Source organism: Melozone crissalis, unplaced genomic scaffold (assembly GCF_028551555.1).
Source record: "Melozone crissalis strain CALT ecotype California unplaced genomic scaffold, PUWL_Pcris_2 ptg000014l_1, whole genome shotgun sequence".
Taxonomy (NCBI): Eukaryota; Metazoa; Chordata; class Aves; order Passeriformes; family Passerellidae; genus Melozone; species Melozone crissalis.
Genome location: NW_026535792.1, coordinates 10,219,029 through 10,242,646, shown reverse-complemented (window position 1 = coordinate 10,242,646; position 23,618 = coordinate 10,219,029). Strand labels below are relative to the sequence as shown.

The following is a 23,618-nucleotide window of genomic DNA, read 5'->3' as shown; positions in this document are numbered from 1 at the left end:
CTAGGTTTTCCTCCTGCATTTTAAATCTGTTCACACAACAATTTCAAATAAGTTACAAAACAGTGAAATTGATTCAGCAAAACTGATTTTTAAAATCTAAACTATGTATTTTGATACAACAATTTTGTCAATACCATGTTTAAATTACAAGCAGAAGTGAAAAAGTAACTCTTGCAAGTACATATTTTCTATTTGTAGATTTATAGTGTATTAACTACAAACCCCATAATCCTTAGTTGAGTTCAAAACCTTTGTAAATTATTTGCCAGTAAGGGATTTGTTATGCTTAGACGGTTACAAGTTCTGGAGAGTGTGCTGAGTATTCCTGAGCCCTACAGCTCTGACAACAGGCTGTCCAAAGGCACTCAGGAATCTACAATCAATAGAACAACTTCAGAAGCACAGAGGTTCTTTGTGCATGCACAGGTGAGCTGTAGAATGGCTGCTGGACTGTTAGGCATGACAGAACTGAATATTACAGTGTCTAGCAATCTTTGTTGCTTGTTGTGCTTTAAGAGAGTAAATGGCTTGGAAGTGCAAAGATCATGAGGAGTTTCATTGCTAAAAGGGAAAAAATGTTTTTGCAGAAATGTTTTTCATCTTAAACACGCACCAACAGAACAGGTTCTTGTATGCTTTACCACTAACAACAAAGAATCTAGATTTCTCCATAAATTCTGGTTTTACATTTACAATGAAAAGAATATAAAAAACATTAAAAATCAAAAATTAATGAACTACAAAGAAAGTTTTGTAACTGTATGAATGAAGCATTAAGGAAAAACTCTACTTGTTTGGAGAAAAGATGTGCAGAAGTGTGAGGTGGACAAGCAGAAAGAAGGGAGAGGAGGAGAGAGAAAAAGGAGAGACACTGACTCAGAAGCCACAGGTCCAACGTGACAGAAAGGTTGAAGGAACACAACTTGCCAGCACCATCACCTAATTCAGTGTGTGAGTGCTGCACTGCACACTGGGGTTTCAGCCACACCAATGGCTTGTTCCCTTACCCACACACAAAAATGTAACCTTGCAGAGGAAGAATGAAAAGTCAAGGTTCTATCATCTAAAGCAATGTTTAAAAAAAAAAAAATCAGATGCTTATGATTCCAACTTTGTTTTCATATAAAACATGTTGGCCTTCTGGAAAAGATTAGAAGAAAGCCAAGAAAGCTCTATTACAGAGAGGAAAACAATAGTTATGTTTGTAACCCATATTGAATATATGTTATGATGGTTTTGTTATGTCAGACATATTTTAGAAATCATGGAATGGTTTGTATTAGGCATGGACACTTAGAGAGAACATGAATTCTTAAAGCAAGAAAGGAAAACTAGGTAAAATTCTTATTTAAAGTTCACATTAGGGTAGACCCCTGAGAACAAGCAGAGAGCATACTTATTGTAAAATAACATGAAACTGGATTATTTGTATTCATGTTCATAGACTTTCACAGATTTCAAGCTAGGAATTCTGAGCTATGGATTACTTGCACAATGTAGATATTCTAAGTGTTTTAAATATCAGCATGAAACCTCAGAACCCATATTATTTCAGGAGATTTAGCTCTAATCAGAATTTGGATTTGCCTACCTTTGCAGCAAAACATTCTAGTTCTGATTCAACAAGTCCTCCTGCATTTATGCATATCTTTACATTAAGAAGAATATTCAAACCACATGATATTTTAAACCTCTGTTTCAAGTTGAATATGCTGACTGGTTAAGGAGCTGTTGAATCAGTATCCCAGGAGAAGCACTTAAGCAAAGCAGTTGGATGTACCCCATTGCTGGATGAAGCTGTTCAAACACAGAGCTATCTGTCCCTTTACAACAAAGATTTACCTGATCATTGGGATTTCTAAATGAAAAAGACAACAAGAATTTAAAACAAAACCCACTGTTTGTTAGCCATTGTTATTGGGTTTTTTAAAGGCTGCTTTTCATTTTTATTCCACATGCCAATTTTAAAAACAGCTATTACACAGAAATAGCCCAAGTGTATTTTTTAACTACACTGACTTTGGGGCTTCCTAGCTCAGTTTTAAATTTTTACATCAGGTGCCAAATTTGACTCCTGGGAGTACCTCCTAGGCTCCTTGCATTGGTTGGCTCAGAGAAAACAGCCCTAGGCACCACAAAAAGAACCCTAGTTAAATGCACAGACAAATACTAATAAACAGAAAACTTTAATATAGATGACACATAGCAAAGAATAAATCTCATTCTATAGAGCTCAGTTTGCACATTCACCTGATGATGGTTTAGCCCCTAGAGAAACATCACTGTTCATCTCTCACAATAACTAAACCTGCTGCTCTCACAATAACTAAAAACCTGCTGCTTAAGCTGCTCTTGGTGCAGCATTGAGACTGAAATTATACTACCAGTCCTTTGAGATTTCAACCTATCAAGCATTTCCCTAAAGCCTTTTCAGAGTGAAATATTCTTATTTTCAAGAAAATAGAAGGAAAGAAATTTTTTTAAACTTCACATTTCTAGTGTTCTCCCTGTGATCAAGCTCCAAATTCTGTTGTGCTACAAAGTCAGGCTGCATTTTCAGAGCCTAAATAGTAGAACACTTCTTGTTTCTCTAAATGTTTTGGCAAAAATAGATATCACCCCCTAGATAAATGCTGCATACTGCACACAGAAAACTAAGGCTCAAAACAAGTACAGTGCATGAAACAGCTTGTGTTTAAAGAGTATTGGAATGCCAGTGATTCTTTTCAGCTGTCCCATTACTTTTTGCCTCTTCAACTTTTGTTTAATTTTTTCCATGATCCCAATTAATTAACGCTCAAATCTGGAAAAACCAGCAAACCTATAGTCCTGTGCAGCAGATGGCAAGATATTTTAAAGACATGCCACAAACAGTAACTTGGACATCTTTTGATGCCAGACAAAAGCTAACACTCGGAGCAGCCAACTGGAATCAATTCTTTCCAGTGACAGAGATGGCTTCCTACAGCTTGTAGGAGGAACAGAGAACTGAGTGTGAAATCACTGGCCACCCATTTATATAGAAAATTTAAATTTCCTATATATTTAATTGCATTAAATTACAATATTTAATTGTATTAAGTACCTCAAGCTTGGTCACTCATTCCAAATTAACAAAACATTTGTCCTTAATTCACATAACCTAAATTTTAAGAGTGCAAGGCAATATAAAGTGTCAAAAGTCAACTGTACTGGTTAACACCAGTTAACCAGTTGCTAAAGTTCATAGCTCAATTCAATGTGCAATAATTTCCTGTTACACAATCTGAAGCAAATTTGCTTTCACACATCCCTCAAAGTATGTGTTTAATTTTGATAGATAGAAATTCTCTTATATTAAAAATCACTGACAGATTTTGTTTTCACTTCTCACATTTTCCACAGTCAAAACTCCTCTTTCATGAACTATGCATTTTGTGTTATAGATACATCACTGCTTACTTATTTTCCTTATTACTACTGTCAGTGTTTTAAAGCTGACACTTAGATTAATAAATAGTAAATTCATATAACTGGTTAGTAAATATTAGTTAAACTTAAAAATACCAATCAGATCATCCTGCTAAAAGTTCTAACTCTATGTATACCACATTTATCACACTCAAATCTGAAACCAAGCTTTAGAATTTTAGTTTCAGGCTCTATCAAACATCATTCAGTTTTAGACATCAGCATTGTCTGGCTAAATCAGATTTTAAAGATAGAAGGGTTACAGGCTTTCTCTTCACAACCAGTCTAATTCCTCTGGAGAAATACATTCAGAGATGGTGTTTAAGCTGTGTGCACTGAACAGCTTTATGGAAGAGTCTTAATTTTTTTCAACCAGAGAAATAAAAAAATAAATAAGGACTCCTAAACCTTTTGTTAGTATAGAATTTAGTATTAACAGTCATGAAAATATGTAAACTTGCCGTAAGTTACATAAAACAGATCACAACAACAGTCAAAAATCAGACTGCTAGACAGGACTGTATTAAATGCACACTGGCATATACTGTACTTTCATACAGAAATAATACCCAAGTATGTGAAGCTCCTGATATTTTTAGTTTTCCCTTACTTGGTAAACTGTAATGTCTATAAAATTCTAATAGAAGACTAAAGAATTTAACTCCAGTTCAGTATAAATATTTGTTCCAGTGTTAAAAGTACCTGCACAAGCTTAACAATTGTATATTATTTCATAAAAATGATACTTATTTTTTCTAGATCAACAAGTCATAATTATTCAGGACAGCAATCTCATATTTTCATTATTACTATTACAAAAAAACCCTTTGTGCTGGCCAGCATTGACTTAAATCATTAAATCCTAAAAACAAACATTACAGGTTTGGAGACTAATAATTTAATATTCTTCCCACAAAATTTGTTTGTGAACTCATTCATGAGTTTACAAGTCAAGCACTAATTTCACTGGCATCTTTATCTACCTAGCCAAAAAATACACTTGCAACTTCCTGACCCTTTTCTTAGGAAATTCCAGGATAACTTTTCATTTGCCAGCAACTAATAAGAAGCAGTATTTAAAAGGGTGACAGACAGAAAATTACATTTCTGAGTGAATCTTATGATAAACTGTTGTACTAGGATCCCAATCTTTGTCTCTTTAAATTGTATTTCACAAGTTAAAGAAACTTCAGCGCAGCCAAAGTGTTAATAAACAGGAAATTTGACAGGAATACTAGAAAGGGCCTAATAGGAAGTTACCAGCCAATAAAAACTATCACTAAAGTCTACCTTTTGCATTTCATAGTTACAAGCAGACATGTTCTTGAGAATGATTGCAGGACCTGGCAAATAATTTCCATGGTCAGAGTAGTGGCGCAAAGGCTGTAAACAGAACTAGGAACATATTACAGTTAAAATTGAACAACTGGAGTTATGTTATGCCCTTTTCTGGCCACAGAGAGTGAAACTTCAAGCTATTAAATGCTTAGAAGACATCAGTGTCCCACAGAGTACTGCATTATGGAACATTGTGAGTCTGAATATCAAAACAGCCATTCTCTACTCAAGTATTACAACCTTGTTTTCAATTACAATAAGTACAAGAGGTAAAGCATCACCAGCATGGCTGGATGGTATGGGCTTCACATGCCACGGGTTAACTGAGGATGTGTGTTCACAGCCTATTTGTACATAGAATGTATGAACTCATATCAGCATGAGTTTATATTTCGATTGAAAGAATTATTGTGCTCTCATGCTGGTTTGTGTAACAATCTCCTGACCAAGAGTTTTGACCCTACAGGAAAAAAAACCCACCATATTTTTGCAGACAAGATATATAAAATATTTATTGTGGAAGACAGGTGATCTAATTTTGCATTTATACCATGGAAGGGTGAGGTATAACTGTACTCCAGTATAAAGTATGCAAACAGGATAACTTTAAATTAGTACTGTAGAGTCTGGAAATTACTAAGCCATTTTTGTGGGGAAAGAAAACCAAAAAAACCAAAACAAAACAAACAACCAATAACATATAAGATTGCCCAATGACAAAACTGATGACTACTACTCTGATCTAAGCAACTGGTTCTCTTTAGAGTTAAAAACATTCCAAGTTTTATTAATAAGCACAACTTGTATTAAATATTGTTATAGTAAAAGGTCACCAAGCATTCCAGGAAGTTTGCAGAAGACATATAACAAATATAAGACTATCACTTAGACTTCTGAGACATCCAAAAGTTTAAACTTCACCAAAAATTAAATACTTCTTGTTTGCATTGTTTCTCTACAAAATATTAGAAGACAATATGAGTGAGAAAAAAAGATAAAGGATTAACAAAAACATTGCTTTAACATTTGCAATTATAATAACAAAATCCTATGTGTTGACAGAGCAGTAAGTCATATTTCAAACTGCACTTGTGCTGCTTTTTGGGGATTTTTTAGAAGAGTGAAAGCTGAACAGTTTGCTTCCTATTTCTTGTCAGAGCCAGAGAGTTAAAGCTCAAGATAGCTTTGAATCAGGGAAAGGTTGCTTTAGATCATTAATGAAAAGCAAATGGGGGGATTAAGGCAGAGGACATCAAAAAGTAATAAAATGTGTAATAACTCCTCATTTTTATTATCCTCCAGTGTTAATGTTGAAAGCAATCCCTTCTTCAGCTGAACCTAGTTGAGAGTATTGCCCAAAAGCTTATTGCATTTTACAGACATTATTTTGTAAATATTTCATGTAAAACTATCAAACTAAAACAAAACACAATACCCTAGGATGCAAGTTTTTAAGAATTATTGCTTGAGAAGACTGGTTAAGTTCCACATTAAGCAAAAAAAAAAAAAAAGGGGGGGGCTTTTAATACTTCAAATAATTTATTCCTTCACTCAGACCAATAAAAAAATAACACAGAAGGAAAACCAAAAGGAAAGCAAAGAAAACTAAGTTGAAAATTCTGTCAGTAAACAAATACTTGCTTAAAGATGTGGCCAAAACCTGTCACCATTGATGGCAATTTATCAAGACATCCTGATTTTGTGACAAATATGACTGCTACGTTTTTGAGCAGACCTGCAGTCTTTCTCACCTGTCTGTGGCAGATCTGCACAAAAGAGCAACTTCTCTACACATTTCTACACATCCATGTAACACTTTCCAGACTTTAAACTATCTAGATCATATTGCTGTTTGATCAATTTTTTTGGCAACAAACACTACTACATATATAGATGCTTAAGGATGCCACCCTTACTTTCCTCCTTTTTCATTCTGCAACCTATGTAAAAGAAAGCCCTTCCAGTTACTAGTGTTTTAAGACACAGATAGTTATTTAAACTTACAGTAGCACAGAAATCTAGTGCTAAAGTACCAAATGGGTGCTTAATATCCTCTACAGACACTGTGCTCATTTATTAACAGCCTTCTTTAAAAGAAGGTATGAAATGTCATGTTCTTTTATTGGTGACATAAGTGTTTAACTTCTTGCACAAGATTCTTCAGTGATTCATACAGACTAAAACAGTCTTTGACAAACCACTGCATGCATGAGCACAGAGCAAAAATAGTGGTTGACAGAGAAAGGAAATTAAAACAAGCAAAGCAATGTGAAAGATGTAGATAAATGAAATGAAAGCAGAAATGAGACAACAGTCTTTTTCACTTCCTTGAAAAATATTTCCTGTTGCCAGTATTTGCAATGATCTTCTCATTGGAATTCTTTATAATGGAGGAAAGACCTGCTCATTGCTAAATATCACCTTAAGAACTGAAATAAAGTGGAAGCCTATTGACATTTTTACCTAAAGGCACAGTGAGTGTAACAATGCAGCTTTGAGGGACTCTTTAATGTCAAATAGAGGACCACATTACATATCTTGCATCGTGGAATCATTAATTTAGTAGCATGCTTCCCTCTAGCAATAATATGGCAGCTACTGGAGTCAATTTCAGAACAAAAATACTTAAGGCAGACAGTTCTCCTTCACTTTTAGCTTAAATCCTAATTTACTTGTTTTATAGACTGAAAAAAAACAGTTTAGGTATTTATAGAACTGTGAAATATGCTCTGCACTATCAATGCACTAGGTCATTTGGCTTGGACATGCACAATACTTCCCTTTAATACTGATCCAAGTACATGTTGTTCTGGAAACAGTTCAATAGCAGCATTTTTATCGAGAGCCAGAATCACTGTTTCCATTTCTATTGTCTTCTGCACTTTATCTTAAGTGGGGAAATGCATATTAGTTGCAGCATATTTAGCTTAATTTTATTTCATTTTACAGGTCCTCTAATGCATTTGGATAATCTTTAAAGAAACAGCTGTAGGAAATGTAATTATCTGCTGTATTATTTCTTCAGATAATTTGTAGAACAAAGCCTAGTCAAGATAGAAGTTTCAAGATGGAAGTTTTAATCTTTACTAGTGATCTAAATGGGATCTCAGATCCACAGTCTTCAGTTTTATATTCTAAACAAATACTATATATCTTAGCTCACTCAGATCTGGATGACACTGCCTTGACAATCTACTATTCATCTACTAAGAATTAAATCAACAATTAAAGCAAGTGTTTGGCTACCAAATAGTGCTCAATACAGAAATTAGGCACAATGCTGTTGCAGTCCTGTACAGAGACACTGAATTGTGGACTGCCCTCCTTTGAAGAAATAAGTCACCATGGAACCTGACAGACAACATTCAGAAAAAAATCTCTAAGTACAATTAAAACCCCAGCTCACCTCCAGCAACAGGTATCCATGAGATGCTGTAAAACAGAGCCAGATTACTCAAAGTCACAGAGCCCTATTTGGTACTGAAATTATTTTCTTACAGATGGAAAAGGAGACACCTCTTAAGCAGTGAAGCAGTGCCTGGCTTCACAAAAAGTTACTTGCAAACAGTAACACATCACTGTGCTTTACAAAGCCTTGCATTTAGCTTCTAAGGACTCTAGCTTGAGGAAGACAAAAAAAAATTCATGTACTAGCAAGCCAGACTCTTCTGCAGATAAACACAATGCTAAAGCTTCTTACTGTGACTTGTCACCTGTGAGAGAGCTTTTTCCTTCAAGGCCTTTTACACTAACAGTGGAAGGAGTCAACACAAAGCCTTTACATGCACAGGTTCAGTTTAACAACTGTAAGGGGCAAATGTTCATGCTCACTCAAAAAGCAAGTCCAAGTCTGAAGTTTACTATGAAAAACATTTCATAGTATTGTATTTGCCCTTTTAAACATAAAATTCCACAGGAGAGTCAGGCTAGACAGCACTGCATCACTGAAACATCCACATTGACTGAGAAAAGTTTGACACAGCAGCTTAAGTAAGCAGAAAATCAGTATCCTTACATGTGAAATATCAAATAGTTTGAGTTTTTCCACACAGGAAATGATTAGGCTCCTGAATAAGACATTCATAGCTCAACACAAGCCATCCATTCCTTTTTGTGAGAGGCAGAACAACACAGTGCTGAGTAGAGATATTCTAATGAATTGCTTCTGTACTGATCCATATTTAGAAGCAGTAAAGTTTAATTTCTGGAATGGCCTGCACAGGCTGCTTAGCCTATCCACAGTGCTGTATACAGGTACCCCTCATCACAGCATCTAAGATTCATTTTCTTCATCTGCTATGATTTTCAAAGCTTCAAAAGATTCTTTACACCTCCCACCCCTGGAAACACTTTCTAAGCAAGTTAGTTGGGATCTTACCCAAAATCAGTAAGCGCTTTTTTAGACCATGTTCCTTTAAATCATTAAGAAATATTTTATATATGCTGGACATCTACAGAAAACCTTTAGAAATTTACCTAAACAGTGAGATCTCTGACCATGAAAGCCTTTTATTCATAGTAACAGCACCAGTTTTCCCTTGGTTAGTTTTGCAAGCTCATTGATAACCTTTTGCAACACAATATTTTGACTGCTTTGACTTGTGATCCTGGGGCACAAACTATATCCAAAAGACTTTTTTGTCATTCTGCTCCATTCCTAAATGGAATGGACTCAAAACTGACTAAAAGCACTTCATCTACAGAACTTACAGTATATGCTCAAATAAGTTCTATAAATCTAATTAATTCCAATATTTTTATGGCTTTTAACTAGCTGTCTACCTATTAAATACATGCAGCAGACCAGTTCTTAAATCTTTGATCTGTTTATAGCCCAAATGACACTACTAATTATTCCAGCCAAACTTCTACCAGAAAGTAACAATAAGCAAAATACAATTTCATGAATGCTCATGAAATTATAATGTTCCAGCACGTAAAAGAAAATTAAAAGTATACAGAAACATCTTTCATTCCTTTTCTGGTAAAAATTATAAAAGGCTACATGCACTTGAAATCAGTCTATTTTAATTTATGTTACAAATGCAATTCCTCCTATAGCTCTGAGCAAACCTACTTTAGTACGGCAAGAGAGGATTCAAATTTACAAGAGAAGGCATCCCTTTCATACAATAAAACAGCTTTCTCCTAAGTTTCCAAGACAGGCTGTATTTTCTGTGTTTTATTATTAATTCCCCAAAGATATCTGGGGCCCATCAACCTCCTACAAACCATTGAAATAGGTCCTCCATTCCAAAAGAAACAGGAAAAGCAGTAGGAGACAGTACCAGTGATATTCCGTCCATGATAAAGCTGTTATTTTCATTCCTCCTATAGCATAACCAGACAGTCTAAAGCTGTCAGGGAGTTGGAGTGAAAACATAACAGTTGATGTGAAAATGAAAAATAAGTGCTGATGTCTCATGAGCTAAGAATTTGGATCAAAGAAAACCCAAAAGTATCAGCAAAGCTGTCTGTATATCATCAAGATTCCAATGAGCAAATCCTCAGCTGGAGATCTGCCCCCTACACTCCATCCTGTGTACCAAGCACATTTGGACAAGGGTTCTGTCTCTCCCCAAATCAGTCTTCCCTACAGCCACAGAGGAGAAAAAAGGCAATGAACTGACCTATGCAAACCCAAGCAGCCTTTGGTCAGGTTAAATGCCTCACTATGGAAATGCCAGACAAAACAGCACTGCTGCTATCAGGCATCCCAGCCCCACTCACTCAGGAACAAGGAATTGAACGTTTTTGCAGAAAGGGAATACTTAAGGGCAGCTGAACAGCTTGGAGCCTTTAGCATGAAACAGGACAAGTCAGAAAGGTGCTGGTATCTGGTGTTAGTGTGAGAGAACCTCTTCTGGGCACACAGTCCCAGAGTCCAGCACTCTAGAGGTCTGCAACCAGTCATATTTGAGACAGGAAAAAAATCTACAGTGATTACAAAACAGCAGTCGAACAAAATACTTCAGTTTTAAACACAAATCAAGTTTTACAAGTTCAGTATCCAATTACAGACTGAATCCTCTCACCTTTCCTCATTTCCTTTCGATGTCAGGTGCTCTTTAACAGGCACTGTACAAAGTTTCCAGCTTTGAGACACCAAGAGGACAGTACTTCAGCTTTCCTTTTTTGAGCATATTTTAAGTCAGAAGAGTGAGCTATAAGTTTGGAATTTTTGTGGTTTAAGTCAAAATAACTCTAAAAAAATTATTAGTAGCCTATCAGAAGAGCAATGGGAGATGGTTACAGGAATATACTCAGAACTGTCAATATTATTTACCTTTTGGAGAAAAACTTTTAACCTATATACAAAGCGATCAAGGATAGAAATTTTCAGTTACGCTGTGTTTGTAAAAGAACCTATCTCTTCAAGAACAAAAATTAAATTTAATGCTAGAAAAAGTAATCAAAAATTGCAACATAATCAAACCCTTTAATATTTTAGGTTTTTAATTGAGAGAAATCCATGAACAAAAAAATCTTACAAGGTACTTAAATTATTTTTTGTGGTTTAATTCATTATAAAAAAAAAAAAAAAACACAAAAACAAACCAACCAACCAAAAAACCCCACACTTGAGGAAACTAATATGAATAACCCTTCATTCAACATATGCCCTCAGTATGAGGATCTTTAGGCAAGTCCAAAGGAAGCTTTGCCCAGTTACTTGAGTGAATTCTTTCCCCATGCTGAGCATATTAGGGTGAAGTGAACCAGGCACCTCCTCAGGTCACTCTCCAAAGAAAATTTTGGAAACAAAAAGATCTGAGGAAGATTCTGAAAGACTCTCAAGTGAAGCATATGTACATATGTACAAGATCTTGCAGCGAGACTAGTGAGTTTAATTTTTAAACTAGTGATTTTAATTTTTATCTTTAAGTGGTTGTACACCACTACAGCCAAGAAATAAATCCCATGGAGTCAAAATTCTTTTAGGTGGTATTGAGTTCTCCACGTGAACAGAAACTGCTGAACCACTCTTCCAAACACAAAACTGTTTCTGCACATCTCTTAAATTATGATGCCTTGTAAAAATGTGCATAACCTCCAGCAGGCTCTTCTCCAGATGCAAAGAATGCATAACCTTTAGTATTGCCAGTGATGCAGTTTTATTTACTTAATTGCTTTCTGATTACAGAGGAGCTCAGTCTTATGACAGATATTGATGCAATCATTGAATGATACAGTATTGTACATACCATACTGCAGCAGAAGGACAATTTCACGTGAAATATAATGCCCAAGTGAACTGAACAAAGGATCTTGGTTCTCCAAAAAAGAGCATTTTGTTCTGGCACTGTTCCTGTGTCACTGGAAAATTAAAATTTTTAAAGATACTTTGATTAAAAACTAAAGAGGACCTAAAACTAATAATACTGAACATCAGAAATCATAATCTTAAATCCATTCCCATTCTATAAAGAAAAAAAATTGTATTTTGAACTTCAGTGTGCATATAAATTGAAGTACTATTTCTGTAAGTCCACAATCAGTCACCTTGTTAGCATTACACAAAATATTGTAAGACATCAGCAATTCTGCTTTGGTTCTACCTTTCTGAATCCTGGAGACTCCTTCACCAGTAAGGTACTAAAAACACATGGCCATGGATAAAGCTGTTCAAACCCCACAGAAGAACACAGAAGGTCAGGATAACACAAAGAAATCTACTCATTGTAACAGCCAAACATCAGTTCAGCTTTCACACAGATACATCTCCTCACTAGAGAAGAAGCCCTCACCAGAAAGGGAGCCAGTCTCAGATAACCACACATCTGTCATAACACTGAGATAGATACCAAAGTGATGAGAACAGTTAGAATTAATAAATTAAGAAACTATCATTATCTTTGTGCACTGAATAAGAGGAGAGTTAGATGGAAAAAATTCTGTCTTGACTGGGCAGATGCACTTACACCACAAATGCATGTGGACAGATATTCAAATACACTCACATATAAAACTGCTTTTGAAAATTGAGAACTACCCTCATCATTTGCTATATAAGGACAGTGGATCTAAGCTCTGTATTATTCAATTTTCAAACTATTTAATAAGAGAATCTGTTGCTAATGAAAAAGTGAATGTGTTGCTATTTCTGTCAAATCCGTTAGACAAGATGTTTGAGAAACACTCAAAAAGAAAGAAAAGCACAGGAATAGAAACTGTCTGTAATATTCATCCCAGTAAGGATCCTATTTATTCCAATTTCACTTGTATGATGCGAAGGATATAATTGCAATTATGACAGCATGCAAAACTCAAGATTGATTGGACTGCTTTTTATTACTGCTCAGTGTGTGACTTGCATGTGTCAATAACAGCAGCATGATTTTAATACAGTATGCTGGGCAAAATGCTTTAAGAGAAGATTTGAACAAGAACCACCAACATCTGTTTATAAGCAAAACTTTTGCAAATAAAGCAGAGATGAAGTCAGGAATTTTGATTTCACTTATCTGGTTATGACTAACTGCATTGATGGATGGTTTGTCTGCTGCATGTGGTGCACAAGTGGTGAAAGATTAAGGGCAAGACATCAGAGAGACAAGAAAAATTGCTGTGCATCAAGCAGTCCATCTGCTTTGGCCATACAACAGTTACTAGCAAGTGACTAAGAGGCCAAACCTTAGTCTGCTTCTGAAACTGGGCCATTTAAAAAACAGCTTCAAATTCTACTCACTAGTACACATTTAAGACCTCTGTGAATTCTCTGTGGATACATTGTTTCACATAAATCACTGCCAGACAAAAGCAGTAATTTTGGTTTATGTTTAAACTCAGGCTTCTTAAATGTCTTTTAAGAAGAGGTATGTTGTTTTATTTTTATCTGACTTAAGGAATAAAAATAAAGGCTTCAATGACTACAAATGTAATACCATGGGCTGTAATGCTCTGTTAACCTCCTCTATATAAAAAAAAGTTTTATGTATAAAACCCACACAAAAATGATTCACTAACACACACCTAAGGACAGCCAAAAAAAGGACTGGTGATACCTCTCTCAAGAAGTTTGCTGCACAGCTTTTAAAAGTTCCCCCTGTTTAAAGCACACTGAAATATCCAAGTTTATTTAACTGAAATTCCCAGATGCACATATAAAATGTTTGGTTAGATGAGGACTGTCACAAGAGCAGAGACAGTCTGTGTTTGTGACTAATTTTTGTAGAAGTTCATTAGTTGCCTTAAAAATTTATATAAAAGGAGAATTAAACATGGAAAGCCAAGTGCTACCATCTACATTGCTGTATATATTGAAAAAAATTTGGATGGTTTTATCTTTTGGAAGAGAATAAGGTAGGGTTATACAGAACACAGAAAAATACAGCAGCTCCACAGGACCACACCAGTACACAATGATAACAAGAGGTGCCTTAAGCACTCTGTTCAAGAGTGGCAGCATCACAGAAACAATTAAATAAAATAAAACATCTTAATTACCTAAAATTAGTTTTCAGCACAATTGTTTTCTAAACTTTGAACTTGTTCAAAATTCAAACTGAGAAAACATCACTTGAAATTTCAAATGTATAACTCAACAGTATAAAACACTCACAAATAAATAGTTGTTCAACATGTAAAATAAACTTAGTTTAAAATTAAGTCATTAGTTGCAATATCGTCACCAATGAACACTTGAGATTTTTAGCTGTTCACCTGGTTATCAGCTTCTAGCAAAACTGCAACACTAATCATGAAGATAAGTGAGCACTAGCATAAGAAAAATATTTCAGGAAGATGTAGCATTTCCATTAAAGACAAAAAATCCCATCCTATGAGATTAAAAGAGTTCAGTCTGAATGTAAACCTACATTAAGTATTCTATAAAATTACTTAGCATTTTTTTTAGATCCTCAAAAGCACCTCTCATTTAATTAACCTACAGCCAAGTGTTTGGAGCACAACTTAGGTCTGCTATGAAAAACATACCAAACACCACATTTTCCAAACTAGTTTACTACTATTATTTTAAAAACCCTTGACATTTCTCAGAAGTCTTTTTCCACTCATCATGCAGCCCAGTTACAGGTTAAAGGGCTAAATCCTGTAATTATTCAGGCTATAAGCCTATTTTTGAACAAATATACTGTTGCTTCTAAGTTTGAAGAACCTTGTCCAGCACTCTTTGAACTCTGGCTAGAGCAGGCTTTTTCCATTTGTAACATGCATGTTGTCAATACTTCTTTAATTTAAAAATAATTCTCAGCCCAACATCCAATAACCATTACATTTTTATTACTTTTTTGAAGTTGGCATACATAAAATAACTTTTTTTTTGAGAAGCCATTTGCTAAAACAAGTATTTACTCCCAAAGGAATCTACTACTATCAGTCTCTCTACATTACCATTACAAATGAACAAAATGGAAAGCAACCCAGCTTTTCAAATCAGTTGTCTTCCTTTAAAAAAAAATACAAAGAAAATGGCTTTGCCTAATTTGTTGAGTTTTTCCAATTAAATATCTCAAAAACAATAACACAAATTCCCCTCAAATTGTGTTGTGTCAGAAAACTTGGTTTTGACATGATTCATACCATAATGTTACTTTACAATTCTCAGGTGAAACAATTTTCTGTGACTTTAAACAAAGCCTTGAGCTGGAAGCTTACCAGCTGCAGTATTTCTTTCAGGACACAGCATTCAGAAGGATGCTTTGTGGTGGGATTATCATTTGTGGTGCTTTGCAACACTAACACAGCATCTTCACAGATAGCAGAGAACCAACTTCAGTGCTTCCATGTGTGTATTGTTCCTCCCTCCTGCCCAAGAAACAATGCTGCTGTTTCCACCTATCCAGGGCATCCCAGCACATACATTGAAAGGTCCTAAGGGAAGTCTACATTATAAATTCAATTCAATATTTAAGTTCTGCACTGAAATAATCATGTTGGAAATATTAAACTCTATGCTGGTGAGCAACATAATGCAAGATAAGTACACTAATAACTGATCCCACAGCAACTGCAGCTGTAACAAAGGGAACTTGTTTGAGTTTCCTGTCAAATTAAATGTTCTAAGCCAACATAATTTTATTTAGTAGGCACTGTTAGTGTAAAGTTCTGTTAATGTAGCTATGGGAGCCGAATTCCTAAAATGAACAATAAACCTTCTAAAAGAAGTCTGGCTGCAGAGACTAGGTGGCTTCTCATGAAATTCATGTGCATCTATAGTGCTTGTGTGTAGCAGCACAGACAACTGTTTCTGGCTTTCATTTCATGCATAGGGCTCTATCCTGCCAGAGCAAACCTGATACTTTTATGTATTTTGTCTAAGATTAAAACTCATTTGTGCTGTTCACACTACACCTTTGAGACCCAACTCCTAACTACCTGTCTTGCTGCCAAGAGCAATTACTTTGTCTCTCACCATGGGCACAACAGATTTTCCCATACAGAAACCACAAATTCTCTATAAACAGGCAAGAATGGACAAAAGACTTTTTTCCCCCTAATATCTTAAGGGTCTGATTTTTCTTACATCTTGCTGGGTTTTGTTACGTATTTTATTGGTTTTCAGAGGCATTCACGAGGAAACACGGGGAAAATCAATCTCAGTTGTTAAAAATCTCAAGCACTTCTAAAAATTGGAGCAAGTCAGAGCTATCTGTTTATATAAAGGCCAGAAAGCTCCATTATGATCACATAATGTAGGCATGGCCAATTTGTGGTTCTCAAGCCACATGTAACCTTCAGGCAGTTGAAGTGAAGCTCTAATGGGGCTAAATCACGCAACAAACACATGTCAGCCCTGAGCTGCTGAACAACCCAGACCTGGGCCAGCATTCATGGTCATGCCCCTCATCTCTTTCATCACACAGAAATATCTGCAAAGCTCCAGCAGCAGCAGATAAAAGCAGGCACATTCAAAGTATTTTCATGGTGTTACCTCATAGCATTCATAACTATCATCTTCTGCTGCACTTCCCCCTTTAAGTACCCATTTCCACTATTTAAAATGCCACCATCATTTCATCAGGTGACTTGAGGACAGAGAGCACTCAAATTCTTGTCTCCATCTCAACACACTGCCTGACTACCAAACATGGCATTTTTCACTTTTTTGTTTCTGAAATTCTCCTAAAAAAAAAAAAAAACCAAAGAAAAAATAGAGTTCTCCTCTACATCACTCAGAGTTTTTCCCTACTTGTCAAATATTTTTGGTGTTAATTTGGCACAAGTACCATCACATCACAAAGATTCAGAGTCTATACAGTCTTCTATAAACTACCTTTGAAAACCTACTTATCCCTGAACACAGAAGATCTTTGCTTAAAGCACTGTGTTAAAGCTACACAGATATAAAACAGATCGAAATTTGTTAGCTAAGAAACATCAAAACATATTTTAGAAAAAAATGGGGTTATATCAACTGTAAATTTGGGGAAGGAAGCATTTCTTTGAGACTTAAAATATTTTAATTGCCATACTGATGTAAGTTGTAAGATTAGTCATGGCTATTTCATAATTACTCCTTAAAATGTCAACAAATACATGTGGCTGTATATAAGAAAAAAAAATTGCCATAAAAACAGATTTCAGTTTCATTTAAAATTTAATATTGGAATTTTCCATACTACTTACATCTCTTCATGATACCAGATTCTTGCACAGGGAAATATACACATGCTTGGAAAAATTATACTTACATTTTATTTCAGATTGACTTTCTTTCCAAACTGTTGCAATTACAATAATGGCTTCTTGCTTTTCCCAGCAGATGTCACTGCAAGGCAGGTGCAGAGAAGGCAGGTATGCTGAAAGAATTGAAAGAATTGCAGCATAAACTGCACAGGATCCCTTGCCCACACAAAAAGGCACTTGAGGAATAATTTAAACTCATTCTAAATTTTTTGCAAGATAAATTTAGTTTAACTGCTACAACAGCTATAAGTTCCCATTTTAAAGTTTTCTTTTCGGCTGTCTTGTCCTTTCTATTTCTTTTTAGGACATTTGATTTATTTTACAATTCTACTATGCATTATCCTCTAATTTCAGACTACTGTAATTTCATTTTTTCCAAGTGCCCTGTCAGGTATCCAGTGGGAATCTGGCTGAGAGGCTGTTAATCCACTCACTTTATCAAACCTGGGTGTAACAAAAACATGGGCATGTATCTGGGGAGGCAGTCTTGCAAAAGCTTTGTACCAACAAGCTACTTACCCCCCCTCCTATATTCAGTGTCATTCCAGAGAGATGTCACATGACTGAGCAGGTCCTCAGATCCTCTTTAAAAACAAGAACATGAAAATACTTTAATCATTTCAATTTCCCTGCTTGCACTTTTTTCAAGATTATTTTCTTTTGTAAAGACAAAGGCAATATTTCAGAAAAAATAAACCAAAGCAAGAGAACACCTTTACAGAAATTTAAACTATGGCTTATGTAGCTTTGGGCTTCCATGAAGTGAATTTAGAGCTTTGAAGACATCCAGCCTGATCTCTAGCTTTCTTAAGTGAAAATGAAGATCTTAAAAATGGCACAATCTCTAACAGCTTTGAAAAAAGGCTGATAAAATGAAAAAAGTTAAGAATCGAAGCACTGTGGGTAAAACAAACTGCATGACTTGAGGAAAGGTGTTTCTACTGAGATGTTTCATTTCATAACAGATTGGAAAAGCCAAAACAGAATCTTTAGTTTTATGAAAGCATTTGTTCAAGAAGTAGATCTACACAGAACATTCAGAGGGGAAAAATTAGTGTTCAGAAAGAATTAATCTTTAAATATATTTAATCAGTAGTCACTTTCAGTCTTGTAGATCTATGGGAGAGAACTGTCACATGTGTCTCATGAGTTGAATTCCCTAGTCACAATTCACATGACTTAACATGCTCTAAGGACACTTCCTGAATGTCTGCACTAGCAATTACTAACAGTGTACTCAGCTACAAATGATTACACCCTCTTCCTTCATCAGATGACTCCTCTGGTCTCTAAAATATGGTTCATGTGAAAGCTAAGTTTAATTTCTCATTTATTTCAGAAGTTCTGATTTCTTAGAATTTCCAAAATGAGAAAAAAGTTAAGCTCCCTAAGAGAATAATTGAGATATTGTATAGTTTCTTTCTTCAAATTGCAGACCAACAAAGATTTCCTAACAAAAGAATCCAGCTTATTGAAGAAAGACAGCAAAGATGGTTTAATTGATGCATTAGCAATTTCAATAGTCCTGCTTTTCAGGCTACACCATTATGAAAAATAAATTTTATCCTACTGCATTTTAGAAAGGAAAATATTCATACTCTGCTGATCATCAAATACAACAAGGACATTTGAAATCATAATTCAATTTGCTGTGACTGGATGCAGCTCCACCAACCTCAGCAGGTTAATTATTTCACTGATATTTCCTCACAGACCTACATTCACCACAAAAACAAACAGCTGTTTACCATTAACAAGACTCAATTTGACAAGTGGTTTTATTATTTTTTAATTATTCACTTTGATCTTTCACATATTTTAGTCATCATTTTCAATTACAATGAAGTTATACTTGACAAGAATCTCCTTTCGGAAAACATTCTGGAAAAACAACATTTCCTTCAGGCCACTGATGCTCATGGTGCTTCTCAAGCTGCCCCATCAGGTTGGGTGATGTAACAAACTATGCCTATGGTCACGTTGTTGGCTTGATAGATTGAAATTCAAAAATCAGTCTATTTCTGTTTGCACAAGCAGTGCAAGTTTTCACTGTCAATGATCCATGTAACATGAATTTGGAAGGGCATTCTGAAGCTTCTGACTTGATACTTCAATGGGTCTGCTCATTGCACAGTTAATAAGGTTTAAACCTTTGCAGAATAAGGTATTTCTATTGCAAACATTCCCAGCCTTCCCCTTTTTCAGTTCTGCTAACTGCATGCCTACCTGAACACATAGTTAGGCTGAAATTTTAAAACAATGTAAGTAACTGAATCAAATCCTCTTTTGCACAGTTTTAGCCAGCCAGCTCCCTAAAGCACAAAGCAGGATCCCCAAACTGACACCATCAGTAGAACGTTGCTTAGTTACTCCAATGAAAAAAGCTACTTGAGTTAAGATCAAAGCCTAATTACAACATCTGCATCACAGCACTAAGTTGATCTCATTATAAACAGGATGAGTTTGTAATTCTTACACCAGGAAAAATTGAAGGAAAAGAACACTCCCTTATTTGGAAAAAGAAATCCCCATTGCAATTTTTCAAATACATTGCTACAGTTCTTGCAAAAGAACAGGGGTGACCCTTGGTACCACCTGAACACTGACATAAATTCAAAGCACTTGCAAACTTCAAGCCTTAAAATCATCAATGTCTTCAAGTTATTCATGCAGGCAGTAGCTCATTTGTTCTTGGGAACATCCTTCTCCAGGGTCAGCTTCACCCTCTTGAATGCCAGAAAAAAAACCCACACAGAATTCATGTAATTCCCAATGCCTTAAATACATTTTCTATATCCACTGACAATGTTGATTTACAAACCTAATTGTTTCCGTTTCTTTGGTAGCTAAGAAATTCAATTTCCACAACAATATCTAGAGTAACAGGGAATTAATTTTAAGCAATATAACCCAGGTAATGAGGAACTTTGAAAGAGAAGAAATGGGAAAAAAGACCTTAAAAATGAATGATGAAGCAGCATGAGCAATAATTGAACCTTTTCCATTCAGGCCCACTCTAAGGGATTTTATAACACACCTAGGAACCTAGAAATATGACTCAGTCATTATTTCTGTGTGAATTTTCAATCTCATCCTGTTAGAAGAAAAAAAAAAAGAAACATCTTCCAACTTCCAAAGTCAGAAGCTAAGGAAATCAGTCAATGAAAATTCTTGCTATGGTTTTCTTCCATTTTTGTTCATGACAGTATTTCGGTGACATTACTTAAACATCAGCAACTGAAAGTCAGTAAAGTTTTCTGAGGTATGGAACTCTTCTAACATAGAAATCATTCCTATTCCCTTTGTCAAGTTGTAATACTCTCGTATCAGTAAGATCAGTCATCAAAGATTGGAGTGGGAAGTACAAAAAACAACTCATTCCAGTAGCCTTAAATATCTTAAAACCTTCATAGACAAGGCATCTTAAATACAGAAATGCAAAAACCCAGACAATGAAGCAAAAATTCCTACAAGTTCAGAATAATTGATGTAATTAAGAGATGATGACAAGGGAAGACATGTCAATATTTGGGCATGACTATGATCCAAGATATTTGTTTTAGCAAAGAGGAATGCTGAAGGCATAGGACCCTTCCCAAAGGCAGAGACTAAAATTATTGTGCTCCTCACAGACAATTCCTCAATTGGATTGACTGTCTCTCCAGTTTCAAAAATACCTCTCCAGCTAAAGTCTAAGAGATGTGCATAAATATGGATAAACCACACAGCTATTCTGATATATAACAGCTCAAAAATATCTGTAGAATTACTTCACATTCCCAAAAGGAATACATGCATCCCTGTAAAGACAGAAAAAGTGCAGGTTTCAGTTCTAAGAACACCTGCTTTCCTTTCATAGTCTCTTTCCTACTTTTTACTACCCTGATGGAACCCATCCAAGGTTCCCTAGTCACAAGTCGCTGACCTTCTTTTTGCACTCTTAGTCCCTTTCTACTTTGTCATTTGCTCCTCTCAAAGCACATAGATAATTTCTATAAATATTGTAGCATATTTGATGCTTTAAAGACAATTTCTTTAGCAGAAAAAACAAGTACATTGCACTTAATTGAGAACACAATGGTTTAACTGACAGAATTCAAGACTTACCACTGCATGGGCTATAACTGTATGAAAGTACTGCTGCTAAGGTGAAGTCAGATTTTGCCAACTTCATCAGCATTTCTCAGATAATACCAAGACCTCAAATGTCTCAGAAAATTGAAGGTGTTCATATACCTCTCCACAGAAAGAGAACTAGCTAATAGGTAAAGAATAGTTCCATCCATTTTAATCAAAATTATAATCTAGATGCAACTGCTAACTATGACCTTTCCATAACAAAATTCATTCCCAGTGAAGAAATATCACCATCATGCTTTCTTTGCTCTCCCTCACCCTTTGTATAAAATCATAAATAAAAGACTAAAGAATTGCTATGACAAGTATTAACATGCTTTGTAAGGACTCTACACTAGGGAAATGACACAAGTTTCAGGGTATCTCCAAAAATAGTAATAATAGCATTTAACCACAAGTACTTCTTAGAACGTATTTGTTTCCTTTTTTTTAAAATGGAATCTTCTACATTCCACTAGATAATTAAACTGTGAATAAAAGTAGGCAAACGGGACTCCACAACAATAAGTTACAAGAGATGACAATGTGTGGTAACTACTCAAATAGTTTCAGAAACCCACACCAACTGACAGTGGCTTATAGAGAACTTGGCTAGCATGCAAGTAAAACAGAAAACCTTACAAGGAAACAGTTCCCAAACAAGGAAGGGCATCTATGTAAAGAAAAGTTCTAATGTACACATTGCTACATACTATCAACATATCAGCAACGCTACAAAACAGATCTGGAGAACAAGGAGCAGCAGCTCTGGAAGAGTTAGAAACCAGCAATCAAATTTGATAAGTGGGATGGCAAGGCACACCCAAAGAAGACAAAGCCCAAGCAACACAGGCCTAGGGACAATGGCCAGAAGCCCAGGCCAGCAGAGAAAACTGTACCAACAGGAGCAGGTCTATAAACAAATCAGGCACTCCAAAGATCTCTGCAAAAACACAAACCAACAGCTCAAACCATCCCAGAACAAAGCCCAAGTCTGAGCTTAAATAGAGCCTGGGGCTCATGGGCAGAGGCGTGGCTGGGCAGCCCAGGTAAACGTGGTCACGGTAATTAAGGCCCATCAGATTCTGAGTCCTTAGAGGGCTTGGGAACAAAAATATTGAAACAAAAGGAAGCAAAAACAAGTGCATCAAAGGCTTTTAACATAATTAAGCACTGAGCTCCCCTCCTAAAAGCTGATTGTTTCCCATGATAACACAAATGGATTAATTGCTAATGCATTTACCTAATTTTACAGTCTCCAAAGGGAAGGGATTTCAAATTTCACAAAAATTCTTTAAATAAGGGCATTGAACCTAACCATAAAAAACAATTATTGGGAACCAAAGCCAAGTGGAGTGAGCAAAACAAGTACCTGAAAAAAATAATAACCTGAGTGCAGGTGAGGCTGGCCAAGGTAATACAGATGTTTCACATACATCTTATTCTTAATTACTCTAATTAGCTGCTGATTTAGTATTTAGTCTTTGTGCTACTTCTATATTAAAATATTTGTTCAGAGATCAATGTATTTAATTGACTCCTATCAATAAAAATTGTAAATTACCTGATCTTGCTGGAGTTTTTAAGTTAAGATTCAATGACATTCCTGCTCTAAAAATCATTCTAAGCAATAGTCTAACATGAATACTCTGTGGCTGTGCAAGGAAGAGATAACAGCTGTTCTGAAGAAAGTACCATGGCCAATGACAAAACCTGAAAAAGATAAAAAAGAAAACCTACCTATCTGACTTGAAGGAAAGGAGTGAAAAAAGTACAACACATAGCTGTGGTGTGGAGGAAGGGAAGGGTAAAAAAATGGTTAAACATTTTTCAGACTAAGTTCTAGGTAGGAAAACAGACCTACTGAACAACCAGCTTCAGATCTAAAGCCTTTGAGTTCTGCTCCTGCTCAAAAGCAGGCACTGCAAGGATCCCAGAGTGTCTGGGTACAATCTTTAGACAGTTCTCAGTGGATTCTTGGAATGTAGGAATGTTCCTTCAAGGTAGAGAGAATTCCTAGAAATTCTTCAAGAAAGACTTCCTAGAAGGCACAGAGGAGATTCCTG

General features: G+C 35.6%; 1 protein-coding gene across 1 annotated transcript in view; it reads left to right on the top strand.

Annotated features, from left to right (window-relative positions):
* DTWD1 (DTW domain containing 1) overlaps nt 1–22,707 on the top strand; it is a 72,779-nt gene extending 50,072 nt beyond the window's left edge. Inside the window, exon 6 of the mRNA XM_054272681.1 lies at nt 22,696–22,707. The gene's annotated coding sequence lies outside the window, so the exon portion shown is untranslated. The remainder of the gene's footprint in view (nt 1–22,695) is intronic.
* The last annotated feature ends 911 nt before the right edge of the window (nt 22,708–23,618 follow it).